Below are 14,534 nucleotides of genomic sequence, written 5' to 3'. Positions count from 1 at the left end.
ACTCACTTTGGTGTATATTTCCAGTCCTCCCTTTTATCATTCCCTTCTCCCACCCCAGTGGGCAGCTTACTCTGACTTGCTTGTCCTCCTTTCTCTTGCTGGAGACATTATATATTTACTAGATCTTGCATTCCTAGACCACAGAAGCCTTTCTTAATTGTTTACCCCTACTGTGCCTTGCATCCTAAAATGGCCCACAATAGAGGCAATGATACCTTTAACACCAGTATATGCCTAGTTCATTTATTTTCATGATGATGAGTATATTTTAATTATAATTTAATATTTTTATTATGATGAATATCTTTTTGCAACCAGACGTGACCCATGATATGGTATTTAAGCATTCATTAAAAAATTTTTGTTGAGCACCTATTAAGGGCCAGGCACTGCACTAGATACTTAAGCAGAAAAGGTCTCTTCCCTCCTGTAGCATCTGTTTGCTGGGAGGTAATTCTACAATAATTGTAAGCACAAATGGAATGCTTTAATATGTAACTATTTTGAATAAAAGATATGTGGAACAGCCAGGGTGTCTAACAGGGAGAACTGACATAGGCGGGGAGGCTGGTGATGCTTGAACTAAGATTGAAGAATGAGTGGCTATTGACCAGGTGAAGAAGGGGGAAGATTCGTGTTGAGGCTGAACTTGCACAAAGCCCCTGTGGTAGAAGGGAACAGAGCAAGTGTGAAGAAATGGAAGCAATGCGGTGCAGCTTAAGTTTAGACCTGGGGAGAAACGGTGGAGCCAGGGCAGCGGTGGCTGCCGACATGAGGTCAGATGTTGGATCCTGCAGCTAGAGCAGTGCGGGTGTCTGGCAGAGTGATGTGTCTCGTTCTGAAGCTCTCTAGCTGATCCAGGTGTCTCCTGAGGATGCTGCAGCTGAGTTGAGCATGGACCACGCAGATGTACGGTGTCAGGTTAGGCATATGAAGCAAGGTGTGAGAGAAGAGAATTCAGACTGAGTAATGCTAGGACAGGGCGAGTCCTTGTCTGCCCATGACCTGCTCTCTAACTCCATCCATCTCTTCCATTTGAGATTCCAGAAACTCCCAACTGATTCCTTATCTAGACTGTGCTGAACTCTGCTCAGAACTTCCTCCAATTAGGTTAGCTGTGCCTGAATCTTCACTTACACGTCCCCAGGGAAGGGAGGGGAGAAAGGTGGGATGTTACCTATTTTAAAATCAAGGTGAATTTGCATTAATTCCTTCTTCTGAAATGATATCAATATCTCTTGAGATGATTAGAGATGCCCTGGGGTATCTCAGACCTGAGATTGACAGTTACTGGACTGCGTGCGTGCGTGTGTGCGCATGTGTGAGTGCGTGCGTGTGTGTGTGTGTGTCAGGGGTGAGGATGCAAGATGATCTGTGCCTGTGAAGTCACCTCATAGAGGTGTAAATTATAGGTCATGGCTAAAAGGTGTGCTGGTTGTCCTCTATTTCCCATTGTGTCACCTTCCAGTGTGAGGACTGAGGTCCCCAGGTGACTTGTGCAGGGTCTCATAATAAGGTACGGAGAACTAGCCAGAACCCATCCCCCCTGATTGTGTTTCTCTCATTCCAGGCGTGCGTGTGTGTGCATGTGTGTGTGCGTGCGTGTGTGTGTGTGTGTCAGGGGTGAGGATGCAAGATGATCTGTGCCTGTGAAGTCACCTCATAGAGATGTAAATTATAGGTCATGGCTAAAAGGTGTGCTGGTTGTCCTCTATTTCCCATTGTGTCACCTTCCAGTGTGAGGACTGAGGTCCCCAGGTGACTTGTGCAGGGTCTCATAATAAGGTACGGAGAACTAGCCAGAACCCATCCCCCCTGATTGTGTTTCTCTCATTCCAGGCGTGCGTGTGTGTGCATGTGTGTGTGCGTGCGTGTGTGTGTGTGTGTCAGGGGTGAGGATGCAAGATGATCTGTGCCTGTGAAGTCACCTCATAGAGATGTAAATTATAGGTCATGGCTAAAAGGTGTGCTGGTTGTCCTCTATTTCCCATTGTGTCACCTTCCAGTGTGAGGACTGAGGTCCCCAGGTGACTTGTGCAGGGTCTCATAATAAGGTACGGAGAACTAGCCAGAACCCAGATCCCCAGTTCCCCACACCCTATCCAGCACACCCCAGACTCCAGAAGGACCTGTGGGGTTTTTTTTTTTAACCGGGCCTATATCCTCACTGTTCTAGGAGTAAAAAGCATAGAGTTTGGTTGAGGCCCAGGGCAAATTTAATGTGGAGATCGGGGACAGTCACTTTTCCTCTGGTGACTTAGGTCACCTCATGGACAGAGCCTGATGTCTGGCCCATGGGCAAATCTGAAACTCAGAACCTTCAGACAGAGTCCTCCTGTCCCTTCTCTTCTCATGGGAGAGAAGCCCTGGTCACTTAGAAGTGTGACACAAACCTCCAAATGTGGAGAGCATCCTCTAAGCAGGGTGGGAAGGGGAGAGGAGAGGAGCTAATGCCAGCTCAGCACAGAGAAGTTCAATGGCAGCTCTCCGAACCCAGACTTACCCATCTCTGCAACAACCATCATTCATCTGTGGTTGCTTAGGGTGGGAGACAGGAAGCTTAACACAGAATTATCCGATTGGTTTTGCAAGAGATATAGTAGTTCAGTTTGGAAGACAGAGAAAAAGAAGGAGGGAGCTAGTTCATTGAGTTAGGACTGGATAGAGCATTGAAGGAATCTGGCTCCATTTGCTAAGTCATGTTCAAAACCCCTCCACGCCCCTGTCCAATTGAGGGTGCAGCTGGGGGCTTCCAGATCACCTGTATGCAGGCCTGACTTACTCATAGGTCCTTTTCATGATGAACCCAAATCCACCCAGCTCCATCCTTCATAGCCTTTGAGATTACAGACAAATGTCATCCTTCCCCTGAATGCCAGCCCTTCGACACTAGGCCTCCACATCTCCATCTCCCATTCCTCACACGGGGTTTTCTTTTGTAGATTAAGCAGCTTCAGATCTCATACTTAGACCATGGTTTGCCCACCCCTTTCGTCCTGCGTCATCCTCTTCCAAACAGGAGAGCCATCATCCTCACGGCTCTGCAGTGTAAGGGCCAGTAGGGACAGTAGGGACTGCAGTTTGTTAAGGTTGGCGTTGGCATGACCTGCAGAGAAGCCTAGGAGAAATGAATTCCTTTGTTTCAGGCTAATAGATGTGCAGCCCAAGATTACAGGGTTGGGAAAATGCAAAGCTACGTGATCTTACTCTAAGGCTGGCGGAAGTGTTACCTAAGCCGGAATCTTGTAGCCCACTGAACATGCAGGCTTCAGTAACACCCCTTCCAGTTTCAGTAGAATACTGTACACTTTTGAGAACGAGAATCATGATTTCAGAAGCAAGTGATTGTTTTTTAGCTCCCAAATTTTAATAAGGAAGGGTTGACATGATCTGGAAATATTACAGAAGAGCCTAGCACTTAGAACAAATGATTGGTAAATATTTTAGGAATAATCACACTCTCTTATATAGAACAACTGAATGTGCTAGATTAGCATATGACTTAAAAGGTGCTGTTGCATAATAAAAAGTCAATAAGGTAATGTACAAATCCCACGCTGTTACTAGAAACCACTGCCCTGCCTTTGAACATGACAGCGTGCTTTGTAGGACTCTGCAGTGAACACGCATCTATCCAAGGTACTATGAACTAGAGACAAAATAAAAAAAAAATCTCTTCCCTGTAATAACTTGCCTTCCAAATGTGGCTTTTCCATCAAAGTTCAAAAGCACTGTTCAAAGTGGGGAGGGGCAAGCAGGTTTTGTATGCCTGGAAGATCAAGAGAGTTGGCTTGACTCTGCATTTTCCCAAAGGGATGACCCATGCATGGTTCATGAACTGATATTTCTAAGTTGCACCTTCTATCCTGAATGTAGAGATTTGGTACTAGACATAGTGATGGTGCCAGAGTCTTGCTAATGAGAAGAAAACCCCCTCGAATCCTAAGCATCTATGTAAAGACTGGGAAGGAGGGCCGGACGCGGTGGCTCATGCCTGTAATCCCAGCACTTTGAGATGCCAATGCGGGTGGATCACGAGGTCAGGAGATCGAGACCATCCTGGCTAACACGTTGAAATCCTGTCTGTACTAAAAATACAAAAAATTAGCTGGGCGTGGTGGCAGGTGCCTGTAGTTCCAGCTACTTGGGAGGTTGAGGCAGGAGAATGGCGTGAACCCGGGAGACGGAGCTTGCAGTGAGCCGAGATGGCACCACTGCACTCCAGCCTGGGCGACAGAGTGAGACTCCATCTCAAAAAAAAAAACAAAACAAAACAAACAAAAAACAAAACAAAACAAAACAAAAAAACTGGGAATGAGGAGCATAGGGATGTTCCTTGCTGTTCCCTGAGAAGTTTGGGCTCCCAGGGCTCCCAGGGTCATGCCTGAGCAGACTTCTGATGCTTAAGTGGCAGTTCCGTCATATTTTAAAGGATTCCATTCTGTTGAATAACTTTCCATTTTAGCATGTTAAAAACTTCTAATTTTCGTTGATTTGACAATAATTCAAAAATTGTATACTGTAATTATTCATCATTTTATCCCTCTGATTTAGGCATTTCAAAGAGCTCATATATAGGGACTTGATGCCTTTTCTATTCAACAACATTTATTACAAAACTCTCAAAATCAAACTTAGTAGATACCATCAAATTTCCGTAATTCCCTCCCTCAATGTTTTTCTCAGTTCGTTGGAGTGCAACATTCTGAATTAAAAATCTCTTCTAGTTAGCTTGCTGTGAATTCAGAAATCAGTGAAGAGAAATTTGATTTCATGAAAGAACCTGCCCCTGCTGTAATCCAAGCCTTCTATTGGCCTCTGGTGTGGATGAGGCTCAAGTCTGAATCCAGGGCTGGTCTCCTGCATGCTTCCTCCTGAAGCCTTGCTCACTCCTCTTCATCTCTTTCTCTCCTCCTCTGAGCACCACCAAATGCTGATGTCATAGTGCCCGTGGGGAGCATCAGAATCCTGCCGCCCAACAATGGCCTTTCCTGGGAGAGCCTGTACGCAGGGCACGCAGGAGAGCAAGCTGGAGAGGGAGAGAGGATGGGAGGGGAAGAGGCGGCCTGAGGGAAGGAACAGGAGGGAAGAGAGAATGAAGGGCAAGACCGGGGCCAGCCATGCCTGTGCTAACAGCAGCCACCCAGCAGTGGCCCAGCCTGCTGAGAACTAGAAAATCAGAAGAAAAAGGAGAATCCACCAGGAGACCCAGGTTCCCATGAGCAGGGGCCTTTATCTGAAGTTAATGGAAGCTGAGCCGGGTCCTGACACTGTACCTTCTGATGGGGAGATGAGACTTTCCTCTGAAAGCTAAGGTAAAGGGCAGGCAGGGAAGGTGGGGAATCACGATGCTTCCGGAGCTTCCCGGTGACGCAGGTCAACATGTCCCCCATTGGGCTTCCCAGGCACTGGCTTGCTGAAGGGGGCAGTGACTGGAATTTGGGGAGGCTGGAGCCGTGCAACAAGACTGGGAGTTTTGATTCTGTTCTCCGTTTGCTGGTCCGCTTTGGGCCTTTAGACAGGTCTCGCCAGCTTTTCCGTGTAACTGGATGCTTTCTCAAGGAATTCTTGTAAGAATCATAAACTATGGTCTATATTTATAAAATTCTAATGTAGACAATAATTTTTTCCCAGTATTTTATTAACATGGGGAATGCGAAGGAATTGCCATTAGATGCATGGATGCCATTAGATGCAGCCTGTGATGTTGAGAGTATTTTCAGGGACAGGGAACTCTCCAAGTTTCATCCTGACAGGAATCCTCAGAGCCTAATTCCTCTCAGAGGGATGGGAACAGTAGGGACAGGAACTTCAATTCCCAAACCAGGACCCAGAGAGAGCCCACAGCACCGTTGGAAGTAGGTGATGTCTGTCTCTGGGTCCCCTCACCCTTTCCTGACTTGATCCTCTTTCTCTCTCCATGGGAAAGAGGGGTCCCTAGAACTTTATGTAACCCTGGGAACCATTAATCATGCAAAAACAATCAGCAAAAACACATTTATAGGAAGCGCAATTCCACTGGGATTTTAAAGTAGTAGATTTTTTTGTTTCTTCTGTTTTGTTTCTGAGTTGGGAAAAGGTGGCTGTCACAGACTTTTTGAAACAGCCAGCCAGTGGGGTCTGACACTCCAGGGCTCCTGACAGGGAAACATGTGGGCACAATCCTGGAATCACTTTTTTCTCCCCGGATTTCTTGCCCTTCTCTTATGGATGAATGTGGAAACAAATGAAGATTCAGCTTTCCTAAATCCAGGAAGGACATTTAAGAGATAAAGCTACAAGGACTCTCATCTCACAGGGTGGGATCAGGACTTAACGCACTGCAGAGAGGCTGCCGTGGCCCCACCTTGAGCCTGAGTGGTGACTAGCGGCGTTATTGCTGGAGTGATCCATTCTCATAGACTCAAAATGATGGAAATGCACTGTCCCTTCCTCAGTTTCCATGGCAATCAATCAATGGTCATAGCTTGACCTGATCACCAACCATCTGGACCATCATAGAAGCCCTTTCTACCTCAGCTGCTGCCTGGCATATGAAATGCCCACCATAGCCAAATTCATTTAATAAAACAGAGGTTTCATAATGTTTTACTTCCTGCTTAGAAGCTTTTAATAGCTCTCCAGGACCTTCAGGACAAAACGCTAACTCCTTAGGCTGCCATCTGAGGCCATGACAAATCGGTCTCAGCCTGTCTTCCCATATTAACGGCTCAACAAACCCACAGGGCTGTTTGATAACCTGCAAGTGAATCCTAAACCCGTTTTGAACTTTCCCATTGCCTAAGGTTTGCTAAACATGTGGCTCCACTATTACTCCCAGCCACGCTTTCCCCTGTCCCCTGTCTCTTCTCTGCTCATCTCTCCTGGTTGTCGTCCAAAGCTCCTCCAGGTCTGGATCAGATCTCGTCTGTTTAAGAGCAGCCTCAGCCTCTCTTCCCACCCCAGCACCCCCTCAACCCTCCCCCTCCCAAGCTCCTCGAGCCTCTGGGACTTTGGGAACCATGTGATAGTAGGCATATGTGGCAACATTGAGCCAGTTATTATTATTTTTTAAATAAGCCACAGAATTGATTCAAATGTTGCCAGTTTTTCTACTAGTGTAGGTTTTCTGGTCCATTGTATGAAAAGCAACAATGAAAGGAATCCCAGAGATCTCCTTGACACAATCAAACTGAAATTCAGTGCGATTAAATGTCTTGACAAAGTCACACAGCTAGCAAGGGGCAGGGCTGGGACACAAAGCCAACCTTTCTGATGTCAAATCCTGTGTTCTTTCTCCTGTACCACACTTGATGATTCTACACAGGAAAGAGTATTGTGCATTTGGCCATGAATCAAAAGAGACCAGTTTGTATTAAATTAGAGACCTTCATTCACATTGCAATGTGACATTTCAAAGCTACTGTTAGAGCATAAGGGACTCTAACCAATGACCACCTTTTCTTCTCCTGTCCTCTAACCAATGACCACCTTTTCTTCTCCTGTCCTCACTCACACGCTTTGAGAACACATAGGATGAGGGATGGATGACAGTAATAATAACGTGACAGAGAGAAACTCATCCTTTTTTATAGCCAAGCAAATACAACCCATTTGCATACATGTTCTGAAGATAAACCATAACTAGTCCTCAAGTAAGAGCACTTGACAGCACCCTTTACCCTTCTTAGTTCATCTTGAAATCATGTGGTAATCTGCATTAGCTAATTGCTTTTACCCAAGACCCAAGAGGGGAAAAAAAAGCCATCTAGACAGGACATAGTTTTGCATCTTGGAGCAAGTCCCCTGCCAAATAGGCTCTCTCTTACCTTCTCACGGAAATTAGGAGATGGGGTGCTGTTTTCCCTCATATTTACATTTCAAGGAGGTGGCCTCCAGGTCTCTTAGAAAACACTCCTGAGTTTTACAGGTGGCCACAGGCTTATTTAGCTTTTCAAAAGATTTACAACATCTCGAAGGGACAGAGAAGGAATTTACAATGACACGTGTCCTACAGTAAATGCTCTCAGAGAAGGAGGAGGAAGGCAGTCTCTTCCCCTTATTGCATGAGCGATAATTCAAAAAATATCTTTGGTTTGTATTTACCCTTGCATTAGAAAGGAACAGTTGAGCTACAGCTGCACAGCTCCTTTGACGAGACAGAAGGAACAAGGGATGCAGAGACCAGAAGGTTATTCAGAAAGTGTTCCTGGCTGGGCGCGATGGCTCAGGCCTGTAATCCCAGCACTTTGGGAGGCTGAGGTGGGCGGATTACCTGAGGTCAGGAGTTTGAGACCAGCCTGGCCAACATGGTGAAACCCCGTCTCTACTGAAAATATAAAAATTAGCCGGGCGTGGTGGCACACGCCCGTAATCCCAGCTACTCAGGAGGCTGAGACGGGAGAATTGCTTGAGCCCAGGAGACGGAGGTTGCAGTGATCCAGCCTAGGTGACAGAGCAAGATTCTGTCTCAAAAAAAAAAAAGAAAAGAAAAAAAGAAAGTGTTCCCATGGCACCCTTGGAGGGGGATAATGTTCCTCTTACATCTTTGATGCTCCTTTTAGATGTATGTGGTTTTATCATATATTATATTAATGTTAGGCTTTAGGTTAAAGGAAAATTCAATTTCGCTTTCCCAAGTACACAGGAACACGTATTTGAATCTAGGAGATTGACAATAGCTCTCCTAAGGGTCTGTCCCTTTCCTGTGCTAGCTTAGCTTAGCCAATCAACCCATTAGTCCTTCAACAAGTCTTCTGAGACCTTTCTGTGGGTCTGGCATACACTGGACACTGTGGAATAGGGGAAATGTGAGACGAATGAAGTCCTCAGAGTGTAGTTATTCTCCTCACCAACCCCAGGTTCTAGGTCAATGATGAAACGGGTGTGTGCCAAAGTGAATGGCAATAGGCAAACAGCATTTACATTCTTCCCATGAAATGATATGATTTGTTAGCATATTCAGTCTCTTTCTGCTTTCCTAATTCATTCTTTTGAGCTGATAAATGGTTATATCACTTAATGCTGTAGATTTTATCTTCAAAGGTCTATCTGCTAAGGCATTTAGTGGCTGAGCTATGACTCCAGGGGGCTGGCTCAGGTGTCCTAGTACTGTCACAGGTTGCACAGTGTCTTTGCAGAAGCCTGATTTTATTTGGAAGTCAGCTTTCCTCACTGAGGCCAGATGCTGGGTCACTCAACTGACTGACACCTTAGTTTTGGGGTTCCAGTTTCTACAGCTGGTTGATGAGCTCTGTGTTGGGGCAGCCTGGGGAAGAACTGAGCATTGGGGTGCCTTCAGTCCAGGTTGATTTTGTGGATTTGAAATCACTTTGATGCCCTTTAGGATGCGAGCATCTTTTCAGGTCTTTTTAGAATGCTGTCTTAGGTCAGGCTGCTAGAACACATATCATAGGCTGGGTGGCTTAAACCACAGAAATTTCTATCTCATGGTTCTGGAGACTGGACCTCTGCCACCGGGGTGCCAGCATGGTTGGGTTCTAGTGATGCCCACTTTCCTTGGCTTGCAGACAGCTGCCTTCTCCCACTGTCCTCACATGACACAGAGTGAGCTCTGGTCTCCTCCTCTTCTTATAAGGGCACAAATCCCATCATGGAGGTCTTGCCCTCAAGAGCTCATCTAAACCTAATTACCTCCCAAAGGCTCCACCTCATCATACCATCACACTGGGGACTAGGGCTTCAACTGATGAAGTTTGGGGGGCACAAAGATTCAGTCCATAGCAGATGCGTTTCTCAGTTGAAGCTAAAAAGCAATTCCAAAAATGTTTTCTTCTTTGGTAGATTCATACGGCATACACTGCTATGACCTTGCCAATGATTAAAATATTAGAAATTTAGAAATACCCATTGTAGTCACTGTCCCCAGTCCCCTAAGTGGCCTCATTCCTGTCATCTCATCTCTTCTCTTAGATTTGCCCCCTTCCCTTTGCAACCCTCTCCATAAGCCAGCAGGTCCTTGCTCTGCTGTGGCTGGTGTCTGCTCTGATTGGCTCATGCTCATGGCATGCCTAATAGTTTGAATATCATCCCTGGGACTGGCAAAGGAGGCACTGTGGACTACAAGGCTGGGGAAAGCTGGGAAGAAGGATGAAGCCTGGAGTGCTACACGCAGATGTGCTGATCTGAAGTGTATGCCAAAGGACATCACCTTTATAGGGAAGTGGACCAGGAGGAGGGAGCGAGATAATGTCACATTAGAAGTTAGGGTGTGACATCTACAGCCATCTGATCTTTGACAAACCTGACAAAAACAAGCAATGGGGAAAGGATTCCCTATTTAATAAATGGTGTAGGGAAAACTGGTTAGCCATATGCAGAAAACAAACTGGACCCCTTCCTTACACTTTATACAAAAATTAACTCAAGATGGATTAAAGACTTAAATGTAAGACCTAAAACCATAAAAATGCTGGAAGAAAACCTGAGCAATACCATTCAGGGCATAGGCATGGACAAAGACTTCATGACTAAAACAAAAAAGCAATGGCAACAAAAACCAACATTGACAAATGGGATCTAATTAAACTAAAGAGCTTTTGCACAGCAAAATAAACTAGCATCAGAGTGAACAGGCAACCAATAGAATGGGAGAAAATTTTTGCAGTCTACCCATCTGACAAAGGGCTAATATCCAGAATCTAAAAGGAACTTAAACAAATTTACAAGAAAAATACCAAACAGCGCCATCAAAAAGTGAGCAAAGGATATGAACAGACACTTCTGAAAAGAAGACATTTATGTGGCCAACAAATGTATGAAAAAAAGCTCTTCATCACTAATCATTAGAGAAATGCAAATCAAAACCACAATGAGATACCATCTCACGCCAGTTAGAATGGCAATCGTTAAAAAGTCAGGAAACAACAGATGCTGGAGAGGATGTGGAGAAATAGGAATGCTTTTACACTGTTGGTGGGAGTGTAAATTAGTTCAAACATTGTGGAAGACAGTGTAGCGATCCCTAAGGGATTTAGAACCAGAAATACCATTTGACCCAGCAATCCCATTACTGGGTATATACCCAGAGGATTATAAATCAAGGGTAGAACCAGAAATACCATTTGACCCAGCAATCCCATTACTGGGTATATACCCAAAGATTATAAATCATTCTGCTACAAAGACATGCACACATATGTTTATTGCGGCACTTTTTACAATAGCAAAGACTTGGAACCAACCTAAATGCCCATCAATGATAGACTGGATAAAGAAAAAGTGGCACATATACTCCATGGAATACTATGCAGCCATAAAAAAGATGAGTTCATGTCCTTTGCAGGGACATGGATGAAGCTGAAGCCATCATTCTCAGCAAATTAACACAGGAACAGAAAACCAAACACCGCAGGCTCTCACTCATAAGTGGGAGTTGAACAATGAGAACACATGGACCCAGGGAGGGGAACATCACACACTGGAGCCTATCAGGGGATGAGGGGCTAGGGGACGGATAGTATTAGGAGAAACACCTAATGCAGATGATGGGTTGATGGGTGCAGCAAATCACCATGGCATGTGTATACCTATGTAACAAACCTGCACGTTCTGCACTTGTATCCCAGAACTTAAAGTATAATTAAAAAAAAAAAAAAAAAAAAAAGGGGAGGGTGTGAGTCTCCGCTCTGCTGCATGGTCGTTGACTCATTTTCGGGAGCCAGCACTGCTGCTGGGGAGTCCCACTTCTGGTCCTGATGGAATAACAGGGAGCAGGTTTACCCTCCTGTCTTAAAAACAGCCAGAAAGCTGGACAAGTATCTGAAATAACAGTGGACACTGGACAATAGGCAGAACAGGACAGGGATTCCTGGGAGAGGGGAAGCAATACGAGCAGCCTTGCAAGTGTCCAGCTCAGCAGTGCAGGAAGAGGGAGCCCAAACAGAGCCCAAGGGCCTACCCAGCTCAGGAGATGGAATGTGGGCTTCTGGGAGGCCAAGGGAGCTCGAATTTGCAGGGCAGAGATCTGCAGAAGAAGGAGCCACAGAGAATGGTTCAGAGATCTGCAAGGAGTGCCTTCGAGTCTTCAGCTGAGTACCAGTCTGCACATGAATGTGAGGAAACCACCAAGGAAGGAGCTTGCAGGCTGAACGATCTCCAGAAATCACTCAGACCTGGGGATACTTTGTGTCTGTGACAGCAGCTTAGAAATATATCCCTAAATTATCTGATAGTCTTCCTTTCAAAAAGAGGCGCCTACTCCTACCTCCCTTGATTGTGGGCTGGGCTTACTAATATGCTTCTAAAGGACAGAATGTGGTGAAAGTGACGGTGATGGTTTGTGACTTTAGAGACTGTGGTGTAGAAAGCCCCGTGGCTCCTGCTTGCCCTCTCTTGGGTCAGTCCCTCTGGGGAAGCCAGAAGCTGTATTGCTCAGTCAGCCTCCGGACAGGTCCATGAGGCAAGAAATGGAGCCCCTGGCTATAGCCATGTGAGTCACCGTCCTGGAGGCAGATCCTTTGGCCCCAGTCAGAGGGCTCCATTCTAGCCATCACTTTGACTGCGACCTCACGAGACAGCTTGAGTCGGAGCCACCAGCTGGGCTGCCCCTGGATTCCTGACACAAGAAACTGCAGGGACTAAATGCTTGTTGTTTCAAGCTGTTAAGTTTTGAGGTAAATTTTACGCAACAAAAACTACATTTCCACCAGCCAGACTGGGGAGACCCCCTAAAATTCAGGACATCGAGGAGAAAAGTAGAAGAGAATTGCCTGGCAGAGGTGACAAATTAGTCCTAGAACAAAGGCTGTTCTGGATCTGCTGTAACAATATTGAACATCAAGCCTCAAAAAGATCAAACTAATCTTAAGTAACTTTACTGCATCTCAGAACAAAGCACAACGCTATTTAAAGGAATGTAACAAAACCTAGCCACCAACGGTACAAAATTGACAATGTCCCATGTCCAAACAAAAATAATGGACTTGCAAAGAAGCAGGATAATATGACCTAGGATCTGGAGAAAAATCAATCAATAGAAACAGATCCCGAAATGATACTCATGATAGAATTAGATGAGGGTGTTAAAACAGCTACTATTTATATAACCATATGCGAATGACATTCAATATAAACCCTTTGTATCAGGGTTCTCCAGAGAAGCAGAACCAAATAGGATAGATACAGATAAATGAGAGGGTATTTAGTTTGGAAATTGGCTAACATGATTATGGAGGCTGAGAAAAGTCCTGTGATTTGCTGTCTGCAAGCTAGAGAACCAGGGAAGCTGGTGACATAGCAAAGGCCTGAGAACCTGAGGGGCCACCAGTGCAGGTCCTGGAGTCCAGTGGCTGGAGAGCCTGGAGTGCTGATGTCCAAGCGCAGGAGAAGAAGGCTGTTCCAGCTTCAGAAGAGGGAGTGAATTTGCCTTTCCTCGGCCTGTTTGTTCTGTCGAGGAATTCACCTGATTGGATGGAGCCCAGCCCACATGGGTGAGGATGAATCTTCCTTCCTCACTCAATTCACTGATCCAAATGCTGACCTCTACTAGAAACACACTCAAAGACATCCCCAGAGACAATGCTGTACCAGCTATCTGGGTATCCCTTAACCCAGTCAAGTTGACACCAAAAACTAACCATCACACCCTTCAATTATAACTTCAGGAATTGTCAGATTGGTTACAAAAAAGAATACCCAACTGTATGGGGTCATTAAGAAAGCCACTTTAAACATAAAGACAGGTCAAAGTAAACAGAACGGAAAGAGATACACATGTGATGCTAATACTAATCAACAGAAAGCTAGAGTGGCTATATTAGTATCAGAAAAAATTGATTTCAGAGCAAGCAATATTAGCAAGGATGAGGGTCATTTGTTCATCTTTGACAATCCTGGATGTGTGTAGTTCTCATAACAGAGCTGCAAAGTTCATGAAGGGGTGACTTGGGAAGGGAAAGACTTTCTATACTAAGTACACTTCCCCCTAGATATACACTACCGCTGGGAATTGCCTTGTTTCATGCAGCCATAGAAAATTCTTGTTCTTGGCTGGATGCTGTGGCTCATGCTTATAATCCCAGCACTCTGGGGGGTCGAAGCGGGCAGATCACTTGAGCTCAGGAGTTCCAGACAAGCCTGGGCAACATGGCGAAACCCTGTCTCTATCAAAAAATTCAAAAATTAGCTGGGTGTGGTGGGACTCATCTGTAATCCCAGCTACTTGGGAGGCTGTGGTGGGAGGATCGCTTGAACCTGGTAGGTGGAGGTTGCAGTGAGCCAAGACTGCCCCACTGCACTGCAGCCTGGGTGACAGAGTGAACCAATGTTTGGAACTAATTTACACAGTTCTTTTCCTTGCAGTTGCCAAACAATATTATTTATCTAATGGTCATAACACCTTAGCAGATAATAGAACTACTGAACAGCAGTGCTTACTATGCTCATGGATGAGGTTTCTAGTTGTCTTCTATTAAGCAGGTGGCCTTGAATTCTCAAGAAAAAGAAAAAGAAAGAAAGAAAGAGAGAGAGAGAGAGAGAGAGAGAGAGAGAGGGAGGGAGGGAGGGAAGGGAAGGGAGGAAGGAAAGAAGGAAGG

At 45.4% G+C, this 14,534-nt stretch overlaps 1 protein-coding gene across 3 annotated transcripts in view; it reads left to right on the top strand.

Annotated features, from left to right (window-relative positions):
* LPIN1 (lipin 1) overlaps nt 1-14,534 on the top strand; it is a 143,211-nt gene that overhangs the window by 42,532 nt on the left and 86,145 nt on the right. Inside the window, exon 1 of one of the 3 annotated variants that reach the window (XM_011960883.1) lies at nt 4,989-5,315. The exons of 1 other annotated variant lie outside the window; for it this stretch is intronic. The gene's annotated coding sequence lies outside the window, so the exon portion shown is untranslated. Of the gene's footprint in view, nt 1-4,988; nt 5,316-14,534 lie in introns of those variants that run through there. One more of the 3 variants, XM_011960882.1, reaches the window with a different exon arrangement.

This window comes from Colobus angolensis, unplaced genomic scaffold, assembly GCF_000951035.1.
Source record: "Colobus angolensis palliatus isolate OR3802 unplaced genomic scaffold, Cang.pa_1.0 Scaffold53, whole genome shotgun sequence".
Classification (NCBI taxonomy): Eukaryota; Metazoa; Chordata; class Mammalia; order Primates; family Cercopithecidae; genus Colobus; species Colobus angolensis.
The sequence above is the reverse complement of the archived record's forward strand: the minus strand, read 5'-3'. Positions and strand labels throughout refer to the sequence as shown.